Here is a 25,754-nt window from a genome sequence, read left to right on the forward strand (position 1 = left end):
TCTCTCTCTCTCTCTCTCTCTCTCTCTCTCTCTCTCTCACTCGCTTTTAAACTCTCTTCTTTCCGTTTGATGTTTTCTTGATCAGTTTAGCTTTTATATATTTTTGTTTTGTTTTCTCTCTCTCTCTCTCTCTCTCTCTCTCTCTCTCTCTCTCTCTCTCTCTCTCTCTCTCTCTCTCTCTCTCTCTCTCCAGTTATCCTCTTTTCTCTTTTCCTAACCTCACTTCGTCACTCATTTTGTCTCCTCCTCCTCCTCCTCCTCCTCCTCCTCCTCCTACAACATGGTTTATAATATATGCATCCATCTCATCTCTCTCCACCTAAACCATCCACTTCTTATCATCCACAAACACGTCCTGGGTGGGTGGGTGGGTGGATGAGGGGTGGAGGAGGAGGAGGAGGTGGAGATGAGTGGAGGAGGAAGGTGGAGATTGTTGGTGATTGTATGAGTTAGCTTGGTCACACATCCATATTTAGTTGGTCTCTTTTATCTCTCACAACTGATAGATAAATTAGTTTGTTGTAGTCTCTCTCTCTCTCTCTCTCTCTCTCTCTCTCTCTCTCTCTCTCTCTCTCTCTCTCTCTCTCTCTCTCTCTCTCTCTCTCTCTCTCTCTCTCTCTCTCTCTCTCTCTCCCACGAGCCTTTCCCTTCCCTCTGTTTTCACTATTTTTAGGCCTATCTTCTTTCCGTGGCATTTTTCCTTTCCTCTCTCTCTCCCTCATTCTTTATATTTCTGCTTAACCCTCTTTCTATTTCATGATATATCTTAGTTTCCCCTTCCTTTATTTCCACTATTTGTTACTCCTATCTCTTCTATGTTTATCTTAATCTAACTTCCTTTCCTTCTTTTCGTTATTTTTTCTACTCCTTCCTTTTTTTCCTTTTTTCTGTCCTTTTCTTTAATGTGTTTCTCTTTCTTGCTTTTCTACGTTCATTTTTTTCTCTTTTTATTGTTTTTTTTTCCAGCCCTACCTATCCCTAGTTATGCCATCTCTTCATACATGTTTTCCTTCTAACTTTCTCTTTCTCTCATTCTATATCACTCTTCTCATAATCTCTTTCCTCCTCCTCCTTCTCCTCCTTCTAACTTTCCTACAAGCTCTCCATCTTACTACGCCTTTCTCTCCCTCCCTTTCCCTCTCTCTCTCTTTCTCTATACAATTCACTTTCCCTTCATTCTTATCCATCTATGTCTTTCTCTCTTTCCATTTCCTCCATGCCTATCCCTTCCTTCCTTCCTCCTTCTCTCCATTTAGCTAAACTATTCTCTTCCTCTCGATACACTTTCTCTCCATACACTTTCTCTTCATTCTTATCCATCTATGTCTTACGCACTTTCCCTCAGCACTCATTTCCTCCACGCCTATCCCTTCCTCCCTCCCTCCTGACACCTTCCCTCCTTCCCTCCCTTCCTCCCTCCGTCAGCTGAGAGTCATAACGCCAACCACAAAGAAACAAACAACCCGAGTAATTCTTTGTACGCTGGGCAAAGACGGGTTGGCGAGAGCCGTGGCGGGCCCCTGATATTTATAGAGTGCCTCTCCCATGCCAAGACAGGAGAGTGCCAGCCAGCCAGCCCACAGCCCCACCGCAACCACCACCACCCTCCCTCTTCTCTCTCTCTCTCTCTCTCTCTCTCTCTCTCTCTCTCTCTCTCTCTCTCTCTCTCTCTCTCTCTCTCTCTCTCTCTCTCTCTCTCTCTCTCTCTCATATGTCTCCCTACCTACCTCCGCCTCTCCCTCTCTCTTTCTCTTTCTAACTTTGCCTCTTTCTCTGCCCTCTCTCGTTTTCTAGCTTGTCTTTTTTCCTGTTTCCTATTTTCATTTAGTTCCTTTATTTTCCTTAATCTCGTGTTCTTTTTTTCCTCTTTCCTTTCCTCCTCTAGCTCTTCTGTTTTCCTCTCTCTCGTCTTCTTCTCCTCTCTCCTCTCCTCTTCTAACTCCTCTATTTTCCTTTCTCTTATGTTCTCTTTTCTTTATTTCCTTTCAAGTTGTTAGTTTATTTCGGATTTCTTTAATATTTTCTTTACCAACAACGTAGTACACTTTTTCTTTGTCACCCTCCTCTTCCTACGTCTCTCTCTCTCTCTCTCTCTCTCTCTCTCTCTCTCTCTCTCTCTCTCTCTCTCTCTCTCTCTCTCTCTCTCTCTCTCTCTCTCTCTCTCTCTCTCTCTCTCTCTCTATGTCGTTCTTTAATTACCTTCACTCTCATTTATTTATCATTTTTATTTTCCAATCATCAGTTTTTAATTTTCATGATCTCTTAACCTCCTTCTCTTCTTCCTCTTCTCTTTTCCCTTCATTTCGTAACTTGCTTTTTTTTCCTCTCTCTCTCTCTTTATACCTACATCGCCACCACTTCCTCATCCGTCACACACACACACACACACACACACACACACACACACACACACACATTCTCCTTAAGCCACACAGCAGCCACGACGCTCTCCGTACATTTTTTCCTTCCCTTCATCTCCTGCTCTCCCTCTTTTCCCTCCCCCTCCCCCTCCTCCTCTTCCTCCTCCTAAGTTCACCCTCTCTTTGTCTGTCTTAACAACACTACCACAGCTACCATCTCCTCCTCCTCCTCCTCCTCCTCCTTCAGGAAATACACAGAGTAGACTGAGAACGAGGACTAAGGTCTCTCTCTCTCTCTCTCTCTCTCTCTCTCTCTCTCTCTCTCTCTCTCTCTCTCTCTCTCTCTCTCTCTCTCTAGCCTAGCCGAGGAGTGCCATTTGTCAGTAACTCGTTTAGTCAAATTACTCTTTCACGGCCGCGGGTAAACAACAGCTGACGTGTGTGAGTGAACTGAATTTTACAGAGATCAGACGCAAGGGAGTAAGGGAGGGGAGGGAGAGAGAGAGAGAGAGAGAGAGAGAGAGAGAAGATAAACATTCAATAAAAAAAAAGAACAGCGATGATAAAAGGAGAGAATGGGAAAACACGTGAAGCAGGAGAAGAAAAAGGTCAAAAGTACTAAAATAAAGGAGATAAATAGATAGGTAGATACAGATAGAGAGAGAGAGAGAGAGAGAGAGAGAGAGAGAGAGAGAGAAAAGATAAACATTAAATAAAAAGAACAGCGATCAAAGAAGAAAATATAGAGAAACCACGAGAAGATAGAGAATAAAAGGAAATCAAAAGTATAAAAAATAAAGGATAAATAGATAGACAGAAATAGAGAGAGAGAGAGAGAGAGAGAGAGATAAACAGCCACCAAGACGCTACATTTCTACCTGCTGAATATTAATTAACGTGAAGTTGCGATCAAATGCATTTTTAACTGAACTACTGAAGGGGAAGCTCATTCCATCACCGCAGAACTACTTCAAGGAAAAAATAAATAAACTGGTTGTCTGAATTTATTTGTCCTATTCCTCTGAAACGCCTCATCTGAGCGTTAGTATGTCTGTCAATACTTCCCCGATTCTTACGATACTTGCTCTTTGAAAATTTCGGGACTGTATACTTTAAACAGTCACTCTGGCATGGACGCTAATGTCGACGCGCAGTAATTTGTGGCCGCAAGAACCGAAGCTGTTTTCTATACCGTGACGCTACCGACTAGATCATCGTGACTCACTATAACAAGGCGCAGAAGTATTTGGCGCTGAACATAATGCATTTCAACACCATGAAGATACGATAGAGTGATGTTAATTCTTGATGATGTACACGCACGCCCAGGTGTTGCAAATAAGTGTCATTTGGTGGTCTATTGAGCAGGTCTGAACCAGCTTTTGACATAACAGTCGAGAGAGAGAGAGAGAGAGAGAGAGAGAGAGAGAGAGAGAGAGAGAGAAACAGGAAAGAAGCCAAACAGTGAGTGGAGACGAAAATAGGAAAACGCAGGAGGAGGAGGAGGAGGAGGAGGAGGAGGAGGAGGAGGAGGAGGAGGAGGAAGTGTAATACGGATCTAATACCTAGCTTAAGATCCGGCTGCTAGAAGGAGGAAAAGGAAGAAAAGGAGGACGAGGAGGGGGCGGAGGAGGAGGAGGAGGAGGAGGAGGCATCGTTACTTCTGAGTCATACTTCGCCATTTCCTCATCCTTAAACGTCTCCATCTACACAGGTGACGATGCCCTCAGCCAGGTGGGAGGAAAGGGAGGAAACGGAGGAAACAGAAGGGGAAGGAAAGAAGAGGGAGGAAAAGTGGAACCAAACGGAGATCGGTAAAATGGGAGGAAAGGGAGGAAAGGGAAAGGAAAGGAAAGGAGAGGAAAGAAGGAGAGAGAAAGGAGAGGAAAGAAACGGAGGGAAAAGTAGAAGAAAACAGGGAAAGAAAAAAAAGAAAAAATGATTAACAGAAAAACAAAGATTGAAGGTAAAAAAAATAAGGGAAAATGGAGGGGAAACAGGGGTGAGGAAAAGAGGGAGGCGGAGGAGAGAGAAGGAGGAGGAGAAGGAGGAGGAAGAGGATGGAGGAGGAACTAATATCATCCACACACACACACACACACACACACACACACACACACACACATTTTTTTCGAACTTTAGCTAAGAACCATCTGTCATTTTATCTCTTTACCTGTCTGTCTGTCACTGTCTGTCCGTCTGTCTGTCTGTCTGTGTGTCTGTGTAAGTGTGAGGGAGACATGAGAGGATATATGAATCTCTCTCTCTCTCTCTCTCTCTCTCTCTCTCTCTCTCTCTCTCTCTCTCTCTCTCTCTCTCTCTCTCTCTCTCTTCGTGTTTGTGTGTTTGTTTGTTATTTTCTTATCTCCTTTTCCTTCCTCTCGTTTATCTATCTCTCTATTCTATTCCCTGTTTTTTTTTTAAATAATTTAATCTATTTTCCTATTTATCAGGTCTCTCTCTCTCTCTCTCTCTCTCTCTCTCTCTCTCTCTCTCTCTCTCTCTCTCTCTCTCTCATTGCGCCAACTCTTCACCATCATAATATTTTCCTTCACATTCGTTCCTTTTTATTTCTTTTCGTCATTTTCTTTTCTTTTTCGTTCACCGCCATTTATCTAAACATTATTTCCACCTTTCTAAAAGTTTGCAATTTTCTCGCAGTCAACATCAGAGTCCCATTTACCTCCTCCTCCTCCTCCTACTCCTCCTTTTTCTTTTCTTTATCCTCTTCTTCCTCCTCCTCCTATTCCTCTTCTTCTTCCTTCGCTTTCTCCTCCTCCTCCCCCTTTTCCTTATCCTCTTCTTCCATTTCCTTATTTTCCTTCCTCTCTTTCTCCTCTCAGTTCACTATCTTCTCTCTCATTTGCTCTTTCTTTTAGCCACCGTCCCTTTCTTCTTCCTTTTTTCCTCTTCTCCTCCTCTTTCTTCCCCTCTTCTTCTTTCTCCTCCTTTTCCTCCTTCCTCTTCTCCCTCTTCTTCCTCTCAGTTGGCTATCTCTCCTTTCGGTTGCTTCCTCCATAGCTACCCTCCTCCTCCTCCTCCTCCTCCTCCTCCTCCTCCTCCTCCTCCTCCTCCTCCTCCTCCTCTTCCTCCTCCTCCTCTTGACACAGTGCCAGCCGAAATGCCACGGAGAGAAAAATACTCAATAAACTCACAAGGCTTTCTCTGCTCTGTGTGTGTGTGTGTGTGTGTGTGTGTGTGTGGTGTGTGTGTGTGTGTGTGTACATCCTATGAGAAATTTGTGTACACTGCAATACGATCATGTGTGCGTTTAGATCAATAGTGTCAGTGTGCGTTAGACGTGTACACATGAGGTGAGATATGTGTGTGTGTGTGTGTGTGTGTGTGTGTGTGTGTGTGTGTGTGTGTGTGTGTGTGTGTGTGTGTGTGTGAGTGTGTGTAAATATCAAACATCAAAATTCTTAAACTGATCAGTCTTGCTGTGTGACTTATCTGACACACACACACACACACACACACACACTTCTCTTAGATTTTCAACACTTAACCAAACTATAACACATCTGGAAGCCACTTAAAAAAAATAGATAAATAGATAGATAGATAGATGGATAGACATTCAGTGTGAGTTTGTGTGTGTGTGTCTGTGTGTGTGTGTGTGTGTGTGTGTGTGTGTGTGTGTGTGTGTGTGTACGAATGCCCTATCAGTGTTTGCGAGTGGACATGAGCAGGCCAAATAAACAGGCGCTAGACAGACAAACTAACCCGCCTTACATAAACAAGACCTTCTCCACTAACATCAACAACCCGCATCGCTCACCCATCACTCTTATTACTTTCATTTTTATCAGCATTATTATTTCTAACACCCAAATTAAATGACCCCCCAAAAAAATCTAGCCAAATGCCTTACTTTCCTATACATCCCAGGCGCTAATCTCTCTCTCTCTCTCTCTCTCTCTCTCTCTCTCTCTCTCTCTCTCTCTCTCTCTCTCTCTCTCTCTCTCTCTCTCTCTCTCTCTCTCTCTCTCTCTCAGGCACACTCCCACCTGCTCGGGCCAGCCTGAAGGAGACGCACCACCCGACGGGGAACTCTGTGAAGGAAGACACGACTTGCAACACAGGCCTGGGATTAGGCAGGGGCAGGCGGGGTGGGGGGTGAAGAGAGGAGGAGGAGGAGGAGAGGAGGAGGGCATACAGGTAGAACACATATAGGACACGTACATTATTAATTACACTTACAGATACACCTACACATATATATTCCAACACAGGACTAGATGAGGAGTAGGAGGAGGAAGAGGAGGAGGAGGAGGAGGAGGAGGAGGAGGAGGAGGAGGAGGAGGAGGAGGAGGAGAAAACACATAGCACACAGAGAAAGCATGACACACACACACACACACACACACACACACACACACACACACACACATACATATATACATACACATACACATACACAAACAACAGATAACACATGCATAAGAGACTGTATTCATAGCATGGTACACATACATACATACATACATACACACATACACACATACACATATCAAGAGAATGAAAAGGAGTGCACAAAATAAACACAAAGAAAAAAGAGAAATTGTACCACTCACACACAAACAACAAACAAACAAACAAACATATACGTAAAGAGAAAGGTGTAGGGGCAATCTCATAATTGCTGTAACAACAACAAAAAACAACAAAACATATATAAATCAAACACAATCACGTAACTCCATGACAAAATTAATAAATCACTAACATTATAAAACAACAAATCCATCTTTCACACACACACACACACACACACACACACACACACACACACACACACACACACACACACACACAGGACACATCAGGTGATCACCTCCACACCTGTACAAAATATTAAAAAAAACAGGTAACACTTGTTTTTCTCCCCTATAACAACGTGGCCTTCAGTTCTTCTATTTTCCGAAGCCATTCTTTACTGCCCTGAATTAGTCACCAAGAAATGCTATAATGTAGGCTGAGTATAACTTTGAAAGAGGGCTCATCTCTTCTCAACAGTAGCCATTACTTGCATTATCGACGAAGATGGTAGGCGGCTTTTACTTCCTACATTAAATCCACGTCACTTTATAATAACTATTAAGAATATCCCCAAATAATGCCCACACAGCAGCGTACTACTTTGTTGCGTCAGGGCGGTCGCAAGGCAGCACCCCTGAGACGTGGTGCTTGGAGTCACGTGACTCACGTCCTTGACCATTGTTCTTGATCGCGCCTCGAAGCTCGGAGACGCGACTCGGCTTGTTTCACGTTTTTGTTTCTTTTCTTTCAGTATCCGTGAAGATCGTTGTTGAACTTACGTCACTCTACCAGCAAAACACTCCGGGCTGTTATAATGTAATATTTCTCATACTTTAAGGACTATTTATGGTTAAGATTCGTTATAGGTCCTGCCAGTATCTCATTACCTACCTTATGAAACATTAGCATCTCTTCATATCTTTTCTACAAACCTTCAACAGTCACGACACGCTTGAAAAACCCAATTCGCTGGACTTTTTTCACTCTTGAAAATAGGATAATAAACATCGAGCGCGTCGCCTCTCCCTTCTGGCGGCGGCCGCAGATTGCCAGTAGTCGGTGCGTTGCGAGAACACTGCTGAAATAAGTCACATATACATGGGGTCCAGGGGGAGTGTATCCCCCTTCTCAGGACCGCCCACACCAGGAAAGTTTGTATGGAACTCAGCTGACATTTCGAAGGTGTTAATGAGGCTCGTAAAGATCCCTGCCTGTCAGAGAATAGCTGTATTGATGAGCTGGAATGGCTTTCCTGTGCCTGGTATCGATTCGTTGTATTTTGGGAGCCACCGTTCGTATAGTTCTTTCAAAATCAGGTGTTGACCTTCCAAGAAAATTCATTAATTAATTAAACCTGCTCCATTAACTTTCGATCCGCCAAAAGTGCAAGTCATTCCGTAATGTCTAACTTTCTATAAGCGACTGCACCGGAGCATACTGGCCTGGAAGAAGGAAAGATAAGAGGATAGGATGAAAGGAGAAAAGAAAACACAAATCATCGTATATAAAAATGAAAGAAATGGAAAAGACAGTCAATCTAGCAGTGAAATTTTACACCTCTAAATTCTACTGCTACCGAAGAAGGAAAAATATAAGAGGATAGGATGAAAGGAGAAATAAAAACACAATCACTGTATATAAAAAGAAAGAGAGAAAGAAAGGAAAAAGAAAGTTAGTATAGCAGGATTTTGCTGTTCTATAAATTCTACTGCTCAAGAAGAAAATAATAAGAGGATAGGATGAAAGAGAAGGAAAAATACAATCACCTGTATATAAAAAAGAAAGAAAAGAAAGAAAGGAAACGAAAGTTAGGATATCAGTGGGATTTGATGTTCTTAAATTTAACTGCCCAGAAGAAGAAGGAAGAAAATAAGAGGGGATGAGATGAAGAGGAAAAATAAACAGTCATCAAGGCAAAAGAAGGAAAGGAAAAAGAAAGGGAAGTAAAGAAGTGGGATTTGATGTTCTTTAAATTTTACTACCTGAAGAAGGAAAACAAGAGGGATGAGATGAAGATAAAAGGAGTACACAACCACCACCACCACCACCATCACCACAGGTACAGGTCGACGACAACTACGTGGACATGGCGCCGCCCACGGGCCACACCGTGCTCCCGCGCGTGGCGCCGCAGCAGCAGGAGCCCGACTACCTGTACTTCGGCGAAAACGAGGAGCATATCTAAGAGGAGATCCCTGAGCCTCCAATCTACGAAAATGTCGCCGAGCCTCCAATCTACGAAAATGTCGCCGAGCATTCACAATGCCACGTAGACGAAGATTCAGACTACGATGACGGAAACTACCTGATCCCGAGGCGCGCCCCTCCGGGCACGCCTTTAGGGGTCACAAAGTGGTGAGGCGAGGCTGTATGACCCCGCTCCCGACGCACGGGTCCCCGGCTGCTGCCACACCCAAGCCAGCACGCCCGCAGGGGTGAGCACTGCAGGATGAGGGCAACGTGCAAACGGCAGCATCGTTCCCTCCAGACTAGCAGGGGGCAGCACCGTGCCCTCCAGACAAGCAGGGGGCAGCACCGTGCCCTCCTGACAAGCAGGGGGCAGCACCGTGCCCTCCAGACAAGCAGGGGGCAGCACCGTGCCCTCCATACAAGCAGGGGGCAGCACCGTGCCCTCCAGACAAGCAGGGGCACCACCGTGCCCGCCAGACAAGCAGGGGGCAACACCGTGCCCTCAAGAAAAGCAGGGGGCAGCACCGTGCCCACCAGACAAGCAGGGATCAGCACCGTGCCCTCCAGACAAGCAGGGGCAGCACCGTGCTCACCAGACAAGCAGGGGAAGCACCGTGCAGGGGCACCACCTGCCCTCCAGACAAGCAGGGGGCAGCACCGTGCAGGGGGCAGCACCGTGCCCTCCAGACAAGCAGGGGGCAGCACCGTGCCCTCCAGACAAGCAGGGGGCAGCACCGTGCCCTCCAGACAAGCAGGGGGCAGCACCGTTCCCTCCAGACAAGCAGGGGGCAGCACCGTGTCCTTCAGACAAGTAGAGGGTAGCACCGTGCCCTCCAGACAAGCAGGGGGCAGCACCGTGCCCTCCAGACAAACAGGAGGCAGCACCGTGTCCTTTAGACAAGTAGAGGGTAGCACCGCGCCCTCCAGACAAGCAGGGGGCAGCACCGTTCCCTCCAGACAAGCAGGGGGCAGCACCGTGCCCACCAGACAAGCAGGGGGCAGCACCGTGCAATCCAGAAAGGCAGGGGGCAGCACCGTACCCTCCAGACAAGCAGGGGCAGCACCGTGCCTTCCAGACAAGCAGGGGCAGCACCGTGCCCTCCAGACAAGCAGGGGGCAGCACCGTGCCCTCCAGACAAGCAGGGGGCAGCACCGTTCCCTCCAGACAAGCAGGGGGCAGCACCGTGCCCTCCAGACAAGCAGGGGGCAGCACCGTACCCTCCAGATAAGCAAGGGGTAGCACCGTACCCTCCAGACAAGCAGGGGGCAGCACCGTGCCCTCCAGACAAGCAGGGGCAGCACCGTTCCCTCCAGACAAGCAGGGGCAGCACCTGCCCTCCAGACAAGCAGGGGCAGCACCGTGCCCTCCAGACAAGCAGGGGGCAGCACCGTTCCCTCCAGACAAGCAGGGGGCAGCACTGTACCCTCCAGATAAGCAAGGGGCAGCACCCTCCAGATAAGCAGGGCAGCACCGTACCCTCCAGATAAGCAAGGCAGAACCGTACCCTCCAGACAAGCATGGGTCATTAACGTGCCCTCAAGACAAGCAGGCGGCAGCACCGTACCCTCCAGACAAGCAGTGGGCAGCACCGTACCCTCCAGACAAGCAGGGGGCAGCACCGTACCCTCCAGACAAGCAGGGGGCAGCACCGTACCCTCCAGACAAGCAGGGGTCATCACCGTTCCCTCCAGACACGCAGGGCAGCACCGTTCCTCCAGACAAGTAGGGGCAGCACCGTGCCCTCCAGACAAGCAGGGGGCAGCACCGTACCCTCCAGACAAGAAGGGCGCAGGACCGTGCCCTCCAGACAAACAGGCAGCAGCACCGCACCCTTCAGACAAGCAGGGACAGCCCCGTACCCTCCAAACAAGCAGGGGGCAGCACCGTACCCTCCATACAAGCAGGGGGCAGCACTTCCCTCCAGACAAGCAGGGGCAGCACCGTGCCTCCAGACAAGTAGAGGCAGCAACGTTCCCTCCATACAAGTCGAGGTCAGCACCGTTCCCTCCAAACAAGCAGGGACAGCACCGTACCCTCCAAACAAGCAGGGGCAGCACCGTACCCTCCAAACAACCAGGGGGCAGCACCGTACCCTCCAGACAAGCAGGGGGCAGCACCGTACCCTCCAAACAAGCAGGGACAGCACCGTACCCTCCAGACAAGCAGGGGGCAGCACCGTACCCTCCATACAAGCAGGGGGCAGCACCGTTCCCTCCAGACAAGTAGGGGGCAGCACCGTTCCCTCCAGACAAGTAGGGCGCAGCACCGTACCCTCCAGACAAGTAGGGGGCAGCACCGTTCCCTCCAAACAAGCAGGGGCAGCACCGTACCCTCCAGACAAGCAGGGGCAGCACCGTTCCCTCCATACCAGCAGGGGGCAGCACCATTTCCTCCAAACATGCAGGGGGCAGCACCGTACCCTCCAGACAAGCAGGGGGCAGCACCGTGCCCTCGAGACAAGCAGGGGACAGCACCGAGCCCTCCAGATAAGCACGGTCCAGCACAGTGCCCACCAGACAAGCAGAGGCAGCACCGTTCCTCCAGACAAGCAGGGCAGCACCGTGCCCCTCCAGACAAGTAGGGGCAGCACCGTGCCCTCCAGACAAGCAGGGGCAGCACCTCCCTCCAGACAAGCAGGGGCAGCACCGTGCCCTCCAGACAAGCAGGGGGCAGCACTGCCCTCCAGACAAGCAGGGGCAGCACCGTACCTCCAGACAAGCAGGGGCAGCACCGTGCCCTCCAGACAAGCAGGGGGCAGCACTGTGCCTCCAGACAAGCAGGGGCAGCACCGTTCCCTCCAGACAAGCAGGGGCAGCACCGTGCCCTCCAGACAAGCAGGGGGCAGCACCGTACCCTCCAGACAAGCAGGGGGCAGCACCGTACCCTCCAGACAAGCAGGGGGCAGCACCGTACCCTCCAGACAAGCAGGGGGCAGCACCGTGCCCTCCAGACAAGCAGGGGCAGCACTGCACCTCCAGACAAACAGGGGCAGCACCGTACCCTCCAGACAAGCAGGGCAGCACTGTACCCTCCAGACAAGCAGGGGCAGCACCGTACCCTCCAGATAAGCAGGGCAGCACCGTGCCCTCCAGACAAGCAGGGGCAGCACCGTGCCCTCCAGATAAGCAGAGGGCAGCACCGTGCCCTCCAGACAAGCAGGGGGCAGCATCGTGCCCTCCAGACAAGCAGAGGGCAGCACCGTGCCCTCCAGACAAGCAGGGGCAGCACCGTACCCTCCAGACAAGCAGGGGGCAGCACCGTACCTTCCAGACTAGCAGGGGGCAGCACCGTACCCTCCAGACAAGCAGGGGGCAGCAAAGTACCCTCCAGACAAGAAGAGGGCAGCACCGTACCCTCCAGACAAGCAGGGGGCAGTACCGTGCCCTCCAGACAAGCAGGCGGCAGCACCGTATCCTCCAGACAAACAGGGGGCAGCACCGTACCCTCCAGACAAGCAGGGGGCAGCACCGTACCCTCCAGACAAGCAGGGGGCAGCACCGTACCCTCCAGACAAGCAGGGGGCAGCACCGTGCCCTCCAGACAAGGAGGGGGCCGCACGGTACCCTCCAGATACGCAAGGGGCAGCACCGTGCCCTCCAGATAAGTAAGGGCAGCACCGTACCCTCCAGACAAGCACGGGGCAGCACCGTGCCCTCCAGACAAGTAGGGGGCAGCACCGTACCCTCCAGACAAGCAGGGGGCAGCACCGTGCCCTCCAGACAAGCAGGCGGCAGCACCGTACCCTCCAGACAAGTAGGGGGCAGCACCGTACCCTCCAGACAAGCAGGGGGCAGCACCGTACCCTCCAGACAAGCAGGGGGTAGCACCGTTCCCTCCAGACAAGCAGGGGGCAGCACCGTTCCCTCCAGACAAGCAGGGGGCAGCACCGTGCCCTCCAGACAAGTAGGGGGCAGCACCGTTCCCTCCAGACAAGCAGGGGCAGCACCGTGCCCTCCAGACAAGCAGGGGCAGCACCGTTCCTCCAGACAAGTAGGGGCAGCACCGTTCCCTCCAGACAGGTAAGGGGCAGCACCGTGCCCTCCAGACAAGTAGGGGGCAGCACCGTACCTTCCAGACTAGCAGGGGGCAGCACCGTTCCCTCAAAACAAGCAGGGGCAGCACCGTTCCCTCAAAACAAGCAGGGGCAGCACCGTGCCCACCACACAAGTAGGGGCACCAACGTTCCCTCCAAACAAGCAGGGGCAGCACCGTGCCCTCCAGACAAGTAGGGGGCAGCACCGTTCCCTCCAGACAAGCAGGGGGCAGCACCGTTCCCTCCAGACAAGTAGGGGGCAGCACCGTTCCCTCCAGACAAGTAGGGGGCAGCACCGTGCCCTCCAGACAAGTAGGGGGCAGCACCGTGCCCTCCAGACAAGTAGGGGGCAGCACCGTGCCCTCCAGACAAGCAGGGGCAGCACCGTTCCCTCCAGACAAGCAGGGGGCAGCACCGTTCCCTCTAGACAAGCAGGGGGCAGCACCGTTCCCTCCAGACAAGCAGGGGGCAGCACCGTTCCCTCCAGACAAGCAGGGGGCAGCACCGTTCCCTACAGACAAGCAGGCGTGATGGCGTGAAGGAGGAGGAGGAGGAGGAGGAGGAGGAAGAAGAAGAGGTGGTTTAAGAGGAGGAGGAGGAGGAGTGAACATGCAATATATTTCTAAGCGAGTTTTGTTGATTCGACAATTCCTTTTCTTTTTTTCACTTTTTAACTTTTTCACTTTTTTGCGTCATATTTCTGGTGCCAGTGTTCACTTTTTTGCTTCATATTTCTGGTGCCAGTGTTCACTTTTTTGCTTCATATTTCTGGTGCCAGTGTTCACTTTTTTGCGTCATATTTCTGGTGCCAGTGCTCACTTTTTTGCTTCATATTTCTGGTGCCAGTGTTCACTTTTTTGCTCCATATTTCTGGTGCCAGTGTTCACTTTTTTGCGTCATATTTCTGGTGCCAGTGTTCACTTTTTTGCGTCATATTTCTGGTGCCAGTGTTCACTTTTTTGCGTCATATTTCTGGTGCCAGTGTTCACTTTTTTGCTTCATATTTCTGGTGCCTGTGTTCACTTTTTTGCGTCATATTTCTGGTGCCAGTGTTCACTTTCTTGCGTCATATTTCTGGTGCCAGTGTTCACTTTGAGCTTGTTGCGTGTTTTCCCTCCATGATTGTTCCTGCCAAGGGCTCGTCTTATTATTATACTTTTTTTATCATATCATGTTTTCTTTTTTTTTTTCTTACTTGTCAGTTTTATTTTTTATTTTATTTTTTTTGTTTCATTTCGATGATTTTCTTTTGGCTTATATCCATCCTACGTATGTCACTACGTTAAAACTCCGCCACAGTATTGTTCGCCACACACTCCAGTAAGCCTGTTACATATATCCTACGTATGTCACTATGTTAAAACTTCGCCACAGTATTGTTCGCCACACACTCCAGTAAGCCTGTTACACATATCCTACAAATGTCACTATGTTAAAGTTTCACTATAATAAAATTTGCTATATACTCTAGCTTGCATGTTATATGTTTATCCTACTTGTGTTAAAACTTTGCTATAAATGAGTTCGCTATACACTCTACTTAGTAGTAGTAGTAGTAATAGTTTTTTTTTATTTTGGACATTCCTATAACCTATGTTCGGGAGCAGTGAGTAGCGGGCCTTTTTTTCTTTTTTTTTCTTTACGCCCTTGACCTCTCTCCTTAGCTGTAAAAAAAAAAAAAAAAAAGTAGTAGTAGTTGTTGTAGCAGTAGCAGCAGCAGCAGTAGTAGTAGTAGAGGAGGAGGAGCAGGAGGAGGAGGAGGAGGAGGAGTTCTGGAAGGAGTTGAGGGGAGGTAGAGAGAGAGAGAGGGTGCGGGGGGGAGGGGGGGGTTCAGTTGTCACTAATCAATGACAGCAATCTGTACTCTGTTCCCTCACTACTATCTCTATCCTAAATTTCAATCCAAAGCTGGATGTTGCGCCTCCGTGCGCAACGACATCACTTGCTCTCGTGCCCACAACCTTGACTCTTCTGAATTTTCTACCATCTGGCTAAGACTTCATTGTCATTCTATTACTAAATACATCTGTGCTGTTTATCTCTCACCTAAATCTACCAACCATGTAAAATTCTTTGACTATTTGAATTCTAAAGTGGAGCACATCTTGACCCACTCTTCTTTCGCTAAAATCTCCATCCTAGGAGATTTCAATGTTCACCACCAGCTTTGGCTTTCATCCTCTTTCACAGACCATCCTGGTGAACAAGCCTACAACTTTGCTATCCTCAACGACCTAGAGCAGTTGGTCCAGCACCCTACACGTATTCCCGACCGTCTTGGAGACCGGCCCAACATTCTAGAGCTCTTCCTTACCTTAAACCCTTCTGCTTATTCTGTCAAACTGTTCTCTCCGTTGGGCTCCTCCGATCACAATCTTATTTCTGCATCCTGTCCTATCGCTCCTGTACACCCTCTGGACCCACCGAAGAGGCGATGCTTCTGGCATTTTGCTTCAGCTCGGTGGGACGACCTGAGGATGTGCTTTTCCATTCCGTGGAATGATTATTGCTTCCAGGATAGAGACCCCTCTGTGTGTGCTCAGCGCATCACAGAGGTGATTGTCTCTGGAATGGAGGCATACATTCCTCGTTCTTTCTCTACTCCTCATGCTAAAAAGACTTGGTTTAATCACTCTTGTTCTCGTGCTGTCAATGATAGGGGCAGCTCACAAAAGGTACCAGAGCCTTCAAACTAATGCTAATTATGAACTTTACATTTCTGCCCGAAATCGTGCCAAATCTGTTCTCCGACTAACCAAAAATTCTTTCATTAATAGAAAATGCCAAAACCTTGCTTTTTCTAACTCTTCCCGTGATTTCTGGCATCTAGCCAAAAACATCTCCTCCAACTTCACTTCTTCATCTTTCCCTCCGTCTCATCTATCTCTAAGGCTGAACTCTTCTCTCAAACTTTTTCTAAAAACTCCACTCTGGACGATTCTGGGCATATTCCTCCTACTCATCCCCCCTCTGACTCCTTTATGCCTGTTATAAAGATTCTTCAAAATGATGCTTTCTATGCCTATCTGGCCTCAATCCTCAGATGGCTTATGGACCTGATGGAGTGCCTCCTATTGTCCTTAAAAACTGTGCCCCCGTGCTGTCACCCTGCCTGGTCAAACTCTTTCGCCTCTGCCTGTCAACATCTACCTTTCCTTCTTGCTGGAAGTATGCCTTCATACAGCCTGTGCCTAAGAAGGGTGACCGCTCCAATCCCTTAAACTACCGTCCTATAGCTTTACTTTCTTGTCTATCTAAAGCTTTTGAATCAATCCTTAACCGGAAGATTCAAAAGCACCTTTCCACTTCTGACCTTCTATCTGATCGCCAGTATGGGTTCCGCAAGGGGCGTTCTACTGGTGATCTCCTAGCCTTCTTAACTGACTCTTGGTCATCCTCTCTTAGCCGTTTCGGTGAAACCTTTGCTATTGCACTAGACATATCAAAAGCTTTTGATAGGGTCTGGCACAAATCTTTGCTTTCCAAACTACCCTCCTACGGTTTCTATCCTTCTCTCTGTACCTTTATCTCCAGTTTCCTTTCTGACCGTTCTATTTCTGTTGTGGTAGACGGTCACTGTTCTTCCCCTAAATCTATTAACAGTGGTGTCCCACAGGGTTCTGTCCTATCTCCCACTCTTTTTCTGTTGTTCATTGATGATCTTTCCAAAACGAGCTGTCCTATCCATTCCTACGCCGATGATTCCACTCTGCATTACTCAACTTCTTTTAATAGAGGACCCACCCTACAGGAACTTAACGACTCAAGGCTGGAGGCTGCAGAACGCTGAGCCTCAGACCTTACTATTATTTCCGATTGGGGCAAGAGGAACTTGGTGTCCTTCAACGCCTCAAAAACACAGTTTCTCCACCTATCCACTCGACACAGTCTTCCAAACAACCATCCCCTATTCATTGACAACACCCAGCTGTTACCTTCCTCAACACTAAACATCCTCGGTCTATCCTTAACTCAAAATCTCAACTGGAAACTTCATAAATCATCTCTTACTAAATCAGCTTCCTCGAGGCTGGGCGTTCTGTACCGTCTACGCCAGTTCTTCTCCCCCGCACAGTTGCTGTCCATATACAGGGGCCTTGTCCGCCCTCGTATGGAGTATGCATCTCATGTGTGGGGGGGCTCCACTCACACAGCTCTTCTGAACAGAGTGGAGGCTAAGGCTCTTCGTCTCATCAGCTCTCCTCCTCATACTGATAGTCTTCTACCTCTTAAATTCCGCCGCAATGGTGCCTCTCTTTCTATCTTCTATCGATATTTCCACGCTGACTGCTCTTCTGAACTTGCTAACTGCATGCCTCCCCCCCACCCGCGGCCCAGCTACACTCGACTTTCTACTCATGCTCATCCCTATACTGTCCAAACCCCTTATGCAAGAGTTAACCAGCATCTTCACTCTTTCATCCCTCACGCTGGTAAACTCTGGAACAATCTTCCTTCATCTGTATTTCCTCCTGCCTACGACATGAACTCTTTCAAGAGGAGGGTATCAGGACATCTCTCCTCTCGTATTTGACCTTGCTTTCGGCCACCTCTTTCGTTTCTTTTTTAGGAGCAGCGAGTAGCGGGCTTTTTTTTATTATTATTGTTTTCTTTTTTGTGTGTGCCCTTGAGCTGCCTCCGTTGTTGTAAAAAAAAAAAAAAAAAAAAAAAACTCAGAAGCATCACCGGGGCGGGAAACGGTGCCGACAAAGCCAAGTTGTTTGTCCTGTGGAGCGGCCGTGACGTGGAAACACTGATATGTAGATAGATAAATAAACAGACAGACAGACAGACAAACAGACAGACAGACAGATAGACAGACAGAGAGATAGACAGACAGACAGATAGACAGACAGACAGATAGATACAGAGTTATTTTTTCGAGTTATTCTTTCTCCTTCTCTCCATCTCCCATCATGTTTTTCCTCCAACCTTCTCTCCTTCCTTTTCTTCCTTCCTCTTATCCTTCCTTTCTTTCCTCCTCTCCTTCCTCCCTTCCTTCTCCATCCCTCGCTTTTCTTTGTCTCTATCCTCTCCTTCTTCGCCGAGAGAGAGAGAGAGAGAGAGAGAGAGAGAGAGAGAGAGAGAGAGAGAGAGAGAGAACCTGTTTCCTATAGCTCACTCACTGTCTAAATTAGTAATGACCAACCCCCCCATCCTTTCTCTCTCTCTCTCTCTCTCTCTCTCTCTCTCTCTCTCTCTCTCTCTCTCTCTCTCTCTCTCTCTCTCTCTCTCTCTCTCTCTCTCTCTCTCTCTCCCCAACAGGTGAGGGGAGTAATTAAGGAGCAGGCAGTTAAGGTGGACCTAACCAGCCTCCGAAAAGGCCTCACCTGACAACAACAACAACACCAACAACCCTAACAACAACGATATGAATAAAAAATAATAGTAATGATAATTATAGGCTAATGATATAATGAGATATAAGAGAGAGAGGGAGGAGGGAAGGCGATAGGGGAAGGATATAGAGGGGAGGAGAGAGATAGGAAGGAGATTATGATAATGATAATAATAATAATAATAATAATAATAATAATAATAATAATTATTATTGTGTGAAATGACTAATCTCTCTCTCTCTCTCTCTCTCTCTCTCTCTCTCTCTCTCTCTCTCTCTCTCTCTCTCTCTCTCTCTCGTTTTTCTTCCTTTTTCTATATCTTTGTTGTTTTCCTTCTTATTTCACTTCCTTTTCTTTTTTCTCTCTTTTTTCTTCTTTTATTTTTGTTTCTGTTCATAATATGGTGTTAATGAGTACGTCTTCTCTTATCTGTGCCTTCCCTGAGTATCACTTCCTCCCTCTCTATAACTTTGTTTTCGCAGTATTTTCTTCATTTTCTACCACACAAAACTCAAGATCAACTTCTTAAATGATTTTCTTCCTGGTCTAACTAACTCCCCATAATATATATAAATATGTAATATATAAATGCCATATGTGTGTGTGTGTGTGTGTGTGTGTGTGTGTGTGTGTGTGTGTGTGTGTGTGTGTTTTATGTTTTTGCTTTATATTATCAGGGGAAGTATATCCGGCGTCCATCCTGCACCCTCACCCTCAAACCCGGAGACAAACAGGCCTGGCGTGTCTTGGGGTGATGGCGTGGCGTGTGGTTGTGGCGGCGGTGCTCCTGTTGCGTCTTGGAGGCGCCCACGGCACCAGGGACTGTGAGGATCTTCATGGAGTGGTGGCCGTCAGTGAAGGAGGGAAGGAGACAATTTGTTTGAAGACAAGATCAGCATTATCATTGGCATTAGGATTAGAAAATAAAGTGTCGACAACAGTGTACGTGAAGCCGGGAGATGACTTCCAGGGAGTTAGTCTTGAAGTGACAGAAAGAAATGTACTCTTTGCAACAACTCAAGTAGCCTGGTTTGGCCTTGACAAGTGTTACAGCGACAACAAGTGGATCAAACTGAAGGTGGATGTGGACGACACGAATATATTTACCCAAATTCTGCATTTCACCCTAAACATTGAAGGATACAGTGGAAGATGCAAGAGGCAACAATCATGGTACAAAGTCATTACTGGCCTCAGTATTGTGGCTCACGGCTCTTCCAGCTGGACAAGCACAGCCGAAGAAACGGGCGGCAGATGTCTCGGTCCAATACAATTCACGAGCCTGCAGAACCCACCCACCTGCAGGGATCCGCCGCGCCCTATCACCACCACCACAACCACCACCACAACAACAACAGCACTTCCAAGTACCACAACCAGCACCACCACTACCACGACACCAACAACAGCACCTTCAAGTACCACCACCACCACCACTACCACAACAACAGCACCTTCAGGTATTTCCATCATCAACACCACCACCACAACAACACCTCAAGTACTAACACCACTACACCACTACCATCACTACCACCACCACCACAACAACACTAACACCTCCAGGCACTACCACCACAACACCCTCCACAACCTATGCCACCACAGCCCCTCCAGGTGTTCCTCTTACAAGCTCTTCCTCCACCCTGACAACCACAGCCACACCACGTCCACACCTTCGCCGCCACAAGGAAAGGTCACTCTGTCTCTCTCCTCTTCGACAGTGGTGATAGCGGTGCCGATAGCGGTGGTGGTGGCGGTGATACGGGCCATTGTGGTGTGTGTGACATACATGAGGCGGCGGCGTGGACAGGGAGAGGGGGAGTGTGAGTTTGTGTGTGTGTGTGTGTGTGTGTGTGTGTGTGTGTGTGTGTGTGTGTGTGTGTGTGTGTGTGTGTGTGTGTGTGTAATTTCTGCCCTAAAAGCCACCTGAGTGCCGCGAGTTTACTGTAGAAATCTAAAGTTGGCGGCTTAAGTTTTCAAGTTGAATCTTCCACGGCTGAGTGGCGGCCACGGCTCCGGGCACACACGCACACGCACACGCACACGCACACACACACACATACACACACACACACACACACACCTGCCTTTCTCTCCTTTCCTCCTGCCTACGACTTGACCTCTTTCAATCGGGTACATCAGGACACCTCTCCTCCCGAAATTGAACTCTCTTTTGGCCACTCCTCTGAAGTCTTTTCTGTAGGAGCAGTGATTGGCGGGCTTTTTGCCCTCGAGCTGTTTCCTTTGCTGTAAATAAAGAATAACAACACAGAGACACACAAGGCTGCGGCAGTACCCAGAGATGGACTATAACGAGCCTTGCTCCTGCCAGGCGAACTTGCTGGGGAGTGCGAGCCCAGCGCGTGATACGGCCGTGGGTGAACTACACGCAGGAAGGAAAAAAATTAAAATAGATCAGGACAACCACCATCACCGACCTTATCACCAGCACCACCACCACCACCAGTACCACCACCACCACCTCTAAAAACCACGGGCTCCATCACCACTTCTTTTAGCACCATCACCACCAGCACCACTGAACACCTCCCCCCCAGCACGACAAGGCAGAAGGAGGTCATATCACCACCACCACCACCACTGTACACCTCCCCCCAGCACGACAAGGCAGAAGGAGGTCACATCACCACCAGCACCACTGAACACCTCCCCCCCAGCACGACAAGGCAGAAGGAGGTCACATCACTACTACCACCACCACCACTGTAAACCTCACCCCCCCCCCAGCACGACAAGGCAGAAGGAGGTCAGGCAAGGGTGAGGGATCAGGGTTGGCTGGCGAGGCGTCTTGGTCTTCTTGTTCCTCTTGAAGGCGTTTAGGGAGACGAGGAAAGAGGGGAATGCGGACGAAGAGAATGAGCTCGTCTTGAGGTTATCAGGGAAAGAGACGAACGTGGACATGGAGACACGAAGCAATAAGAAGTCAGCCCATGCACAAAGAAACGAGCACTTTGAGATTAGGTGACTGATGCGCAGAGACAAAACACATCCGTCATGACTTTACAAACACGGTGACCTTTATCGCTGCTATGACCTCCTCTGGCGACAAGAACCACCACCACCACCAACAACACCACTGCCACCACCACCACCACCTCCACCACCTCCACCACTGTCACCACCACCACCATACCAGCCAAACCTATCATCAAGGGAAAGGGAATGAAGAAGGGGGCGATAAGGGAGGACGGAAGAATAGGGAGGAGAGATGGAAAGAGGAGAGCGGAAAGAAAGGAGAGGAGAAGGGAGGAACGGAGGGAAGAAAAGACATGAAGAGGAGGAGGAAAGTGAGGAGCAGAGAAAGGAAGAAGACTAACGGAGATGAGATAAGAAAAAGGGAAGAGAAGCAGAGAGAAGAGAAAAACTGAGGCACGAAGAGACAAATGAATAACAGAGAATAACGGAGGAATAGAAAGACGAAAGGAAAAGGACAAAAAGAAGATGAAGAAAAGGAAAAGAGAAAAAGGAATAATAAAAACGATAAAATAGAAAAGAAACGAAAGAAGAATGAAGAAAATGATAGAGAGAGAGAGAGGAGGGAGGCGATGGGGGAAGGATAGGGGAGGAGAGAGATAGGAAGGAGATTATGATAATGATAATGATAATGATAATAATAATAATAATAATAATAATAATAATAATCTCTCTCTCTCTCTCTCTCTCTCTCTCTCTCTCTCTCTCTCTCTCTCTCTCTCTCTCTCTCTCTCTCTCTCTCTCTCTCTCTCTCTCTCTCTCTCTCTCTCTCTCTCTCTCTCGTTTTTCTCTTCATTTTTCTCCATCTTTGTTGTTTTCCTTCTTATCTCCCTTTCTTTTTTTTTCTCCCTTTCCTTCTTATTTATTTATTTTTGTTTCTGTTCCTAATATGGTGTTCAGGTGTCCGTCTTCTCTTCTCTGTGCCTTCCCTGTGTCTCCCTTCCTCCCTCTCTATCACTTTGTTTTCGCATTATTTTCTTCATTTTCTACCCGCACAAAACTCAAGATCAACTTCTTAAATGATTTTCTTCCTGGTCTAACTAACTCCCCATAATATATATAAATATGTAATATATAAATGCCATATGTGTGTGTGTGTGTGTGTGTGTGTGTGTGTGTGTGTGTGTGTGTGTGTGTGTGTGTGTTTTATGTTTTTGCATTATATTATCAGGGGAAGTATATCCGGCGTCCATCCTGCACCCTCACCCTCAAACCCGGAGACAAACAGGCCTGGCGTGTCTTGGGGTGATGGCGTGGCGTGTGGTTGTGGCGGCGGTGCTCCTGTTGCGTCTTGGAGGCGCCCACGGCACCAGGGACTGTGAGGATCTTCATGGAGTGGTGGCCGTCAGTGAAGGAGGGAAGGAGACAATTTGTTTGAAGACAAGATCAGCATTATCATTGGCATTAGGATTAGAAAATAAAGTGTCGACAACAGTGTACGTGAAGCCGGGAGATGACTTCCAGGGAGTTAGTCTTGAAGTGACAGAAAGAAATGTACTCTTTGCAACAACTCAAGTAGCCTGGTTTGGCCTTGACAAGTGTTACAGCGACAACAAGTGGATCAAACTGAAGGTGGATGTGGACGACACGAATATATTTACCCAAATTCTGCATTTCACCCTAAACATTGAAGGATACAGTGGAAGATGCAAGAGGCAACAATCATGGTACAAAGTCATTACTGGCCTCAGTATTGTGGCTCACGGCTCTTCCAGCTGGACAAGCACAGCCGAGGAAACGGGCGGCAGATGTCTCGGTCCAATACAATTCACGAGCCTGCAGAACCCACCCACCTGCAGGGATCCGCCGCGCCCTATCACCACCACCACAACCACCACCACAACAACAACAGCACTTCCAAGTACCACAACCAGCACCACCACTACCACGACACCAACAACAGCACCTTCAAGTACCACCACCACCACCACTACCACAACAACAGCACCTTCAGGTATTTCCATCATCAACACCACCACCACAACAACACCTCAAGTACTAACACCACTACACCACTACCATCACCACCACCACCACAACAACACTAACACCTCCAGGCACTACCACCACAACACCCTCCACAACCTATGCCACCACAGCCCCTCCAGGTGTTCCTCTTACAAGCTCTTCCTCCACCCTGACAACCACAGCCACACCACGTCCACACCTTCGCCGCCACAAGGAAAGGTCACTCTGTCTCTCTCCTCTTCGACAGTGGTGATAGCGGTGCCGATAGCGGTGGTGGTGGCGGTGATCCTGGCCATTGTGGTGTGTGTGACCTACCGGAGGCGGCGGCGTGGACAGGGAGAGGGGCAGGGTGAGTATGTGTGTGTGTGTGTGTGTGTGTGTGTGTGTGTGTGTGTGTGTGTGTGTGTGTGTGTGTGTGTGTGTGTGTGTGTGCTTAATTTCTGCCCTAAAGCCACCTGAGTGCCGCGAGTTTACTGTAGAAATCTAAAAGTTGGCGGCTTAAGTTTTCAAGTTGAATCTTCCACGGCTGAGTGGCGGCCACGGCTCCGGGCACACACACACACACACACACACACACACACACACACACACACCGCTCCGGTGGCTCAGTCGGTAGAGCGCTCCGCTGCGAGGCTTAACGGCCAAACAGGCGGCAGTTCGAGCCCCGCTCAGGCCGGATTCTTTCGGTTGACTAGGAGTGGTTACTGTTCATTCTTACATAGATTTACATAGAAAATCAGACCACACAGACCCCATGGTCCAGCCTAGGTGGTCTGTCCTTAAACCTAAGTGATTTTACATTAATCAGATGGCTCCAAAACGTTGCTTTTCTACTCTAGCTAATATTAAGTTCAAGGAAGTGACGGTCGAGCTTGTTTTTAAAGGAGTCAATCGTGTTACACTGGACCACTGATGGTGGGATCTTATTCCATTCTCGCACTACAACGTTGGTGAAGAAAAATTTGGTGCAGTCTGAATTTACTTGTCTACATTTGAGTTTTCTGCCATTGTTCCTCGTTCGCAAAGTGTCATCGATCATAAACAATTTTGTTCTGTCTACATTCGTGAAACCATTAAGTATTTTAAAACATTCGTTCAGTTTTCCTCGGAGGCGACGTTTCTCAAGAGAGAACATGTTAAGGGTGGAAAGCCTTTCTTCGTAGGATTTGTTGCGCATGGAAGGATCATTTTGTTGCTCGACGCTGAACACCTTCTAATTTAGCAATGTCCTTTGCATGGTAGGGAGACCAAAACTGTACCGCATATTCCAAGTGGGGTCTGACTAAACTATTGTAGAGCGGAGGTATTACATCTTTATTCTTGAATAAAAAGTTTCTTTTAATGAAGCCCAACATTCTGTTCGCTTTATTTGCTGCATCGATGCATTGATGTGAGAATTTGAGGTTAGAAGCGATTTTAATCCCCAGGTTCTTAACGCATTGAACGCTTGTGAGTTTAACGTTGCGTATTTCGTAATCGAACTTATTATTTTTTGTTCCAACTTGAAGGACCTGGCACTTGTCTACGTTAAAGGGCATCTCCCATTTATCCGACCAAGCTGAAATTTTGTGCAAATCCTCTTGGAGGCTTTGCCTGTCTTCGTCAGTGAGAACCGAGTTACCAATCTTTGTGTCGTCTGCAAATTTACTAATGCGATTATTGAGTCCAACATCCACGTCGTTGATGTAAATAATGAAGAGCACTGGGCCAAGAACCGAGCCCTGAGGGACGCCACTAGTGACCGGCGCCCACTCTGAGTTAAATCCGTCAATCGCAACTCTTTGTTGTCTGTTGCTCAACCAATTCGCGATCCATTGGTTTACTTGACCGTCAATGCCTATTTGCTTTAATTTATAAAGTAATTTATAATGTGGGACTTTATCAAACGCTTTCTGGAAATCAAGATAGACTACGTCCAGTGATTTGGTTACGTCATAAATTAAGAAGAGATCGTTATAAAAGGTCAGTAGGTTTGACACGCAGGATCTTTTGTTACGGAAGCCATGTTGTGAATCCCCAATTAATGAGTGGTTTTCGAGGTAACTCACAATTTTGTCTCTAATTATGCTCTCGAGTAGCTTACCTACAATTGAAGTTAGACTAATGGGTCGGTAGTTACCTGTTTTTTTTTTTTGTCTCCTTAAAAATCGGTGTCACGTTAGCCTTTTTCCAGTCCGAAGGGACGATGCCTTGTCGCAAGGACATATTGAATACGGTAGTGAGGGAGGAGAGTATTTCGGTCTTTGTTTCTTTAAGCAGTATAGGATATACTTTGTCGAGTACGGGACTTTTATTTGTTTTAAGTGAATGGAGAGCTTTAAGGA

Source organism: Eriocheir sinensis, unplaced genomic scaffold (assembly GCF_024679095.1).
Source record: "Eriocheir sinensis breed Jianghai 21 unplaced genomic scaffold, ASM2467909v1 Scaffold349, whole genome shotgun sequence".
Classification (NCBI taxonomy): Eukaryota; Metazoa; Arthropoda; class Malacostraca; order Decapoda; family Varunidae; genus Eriocheir; species Eriocheir sinensis.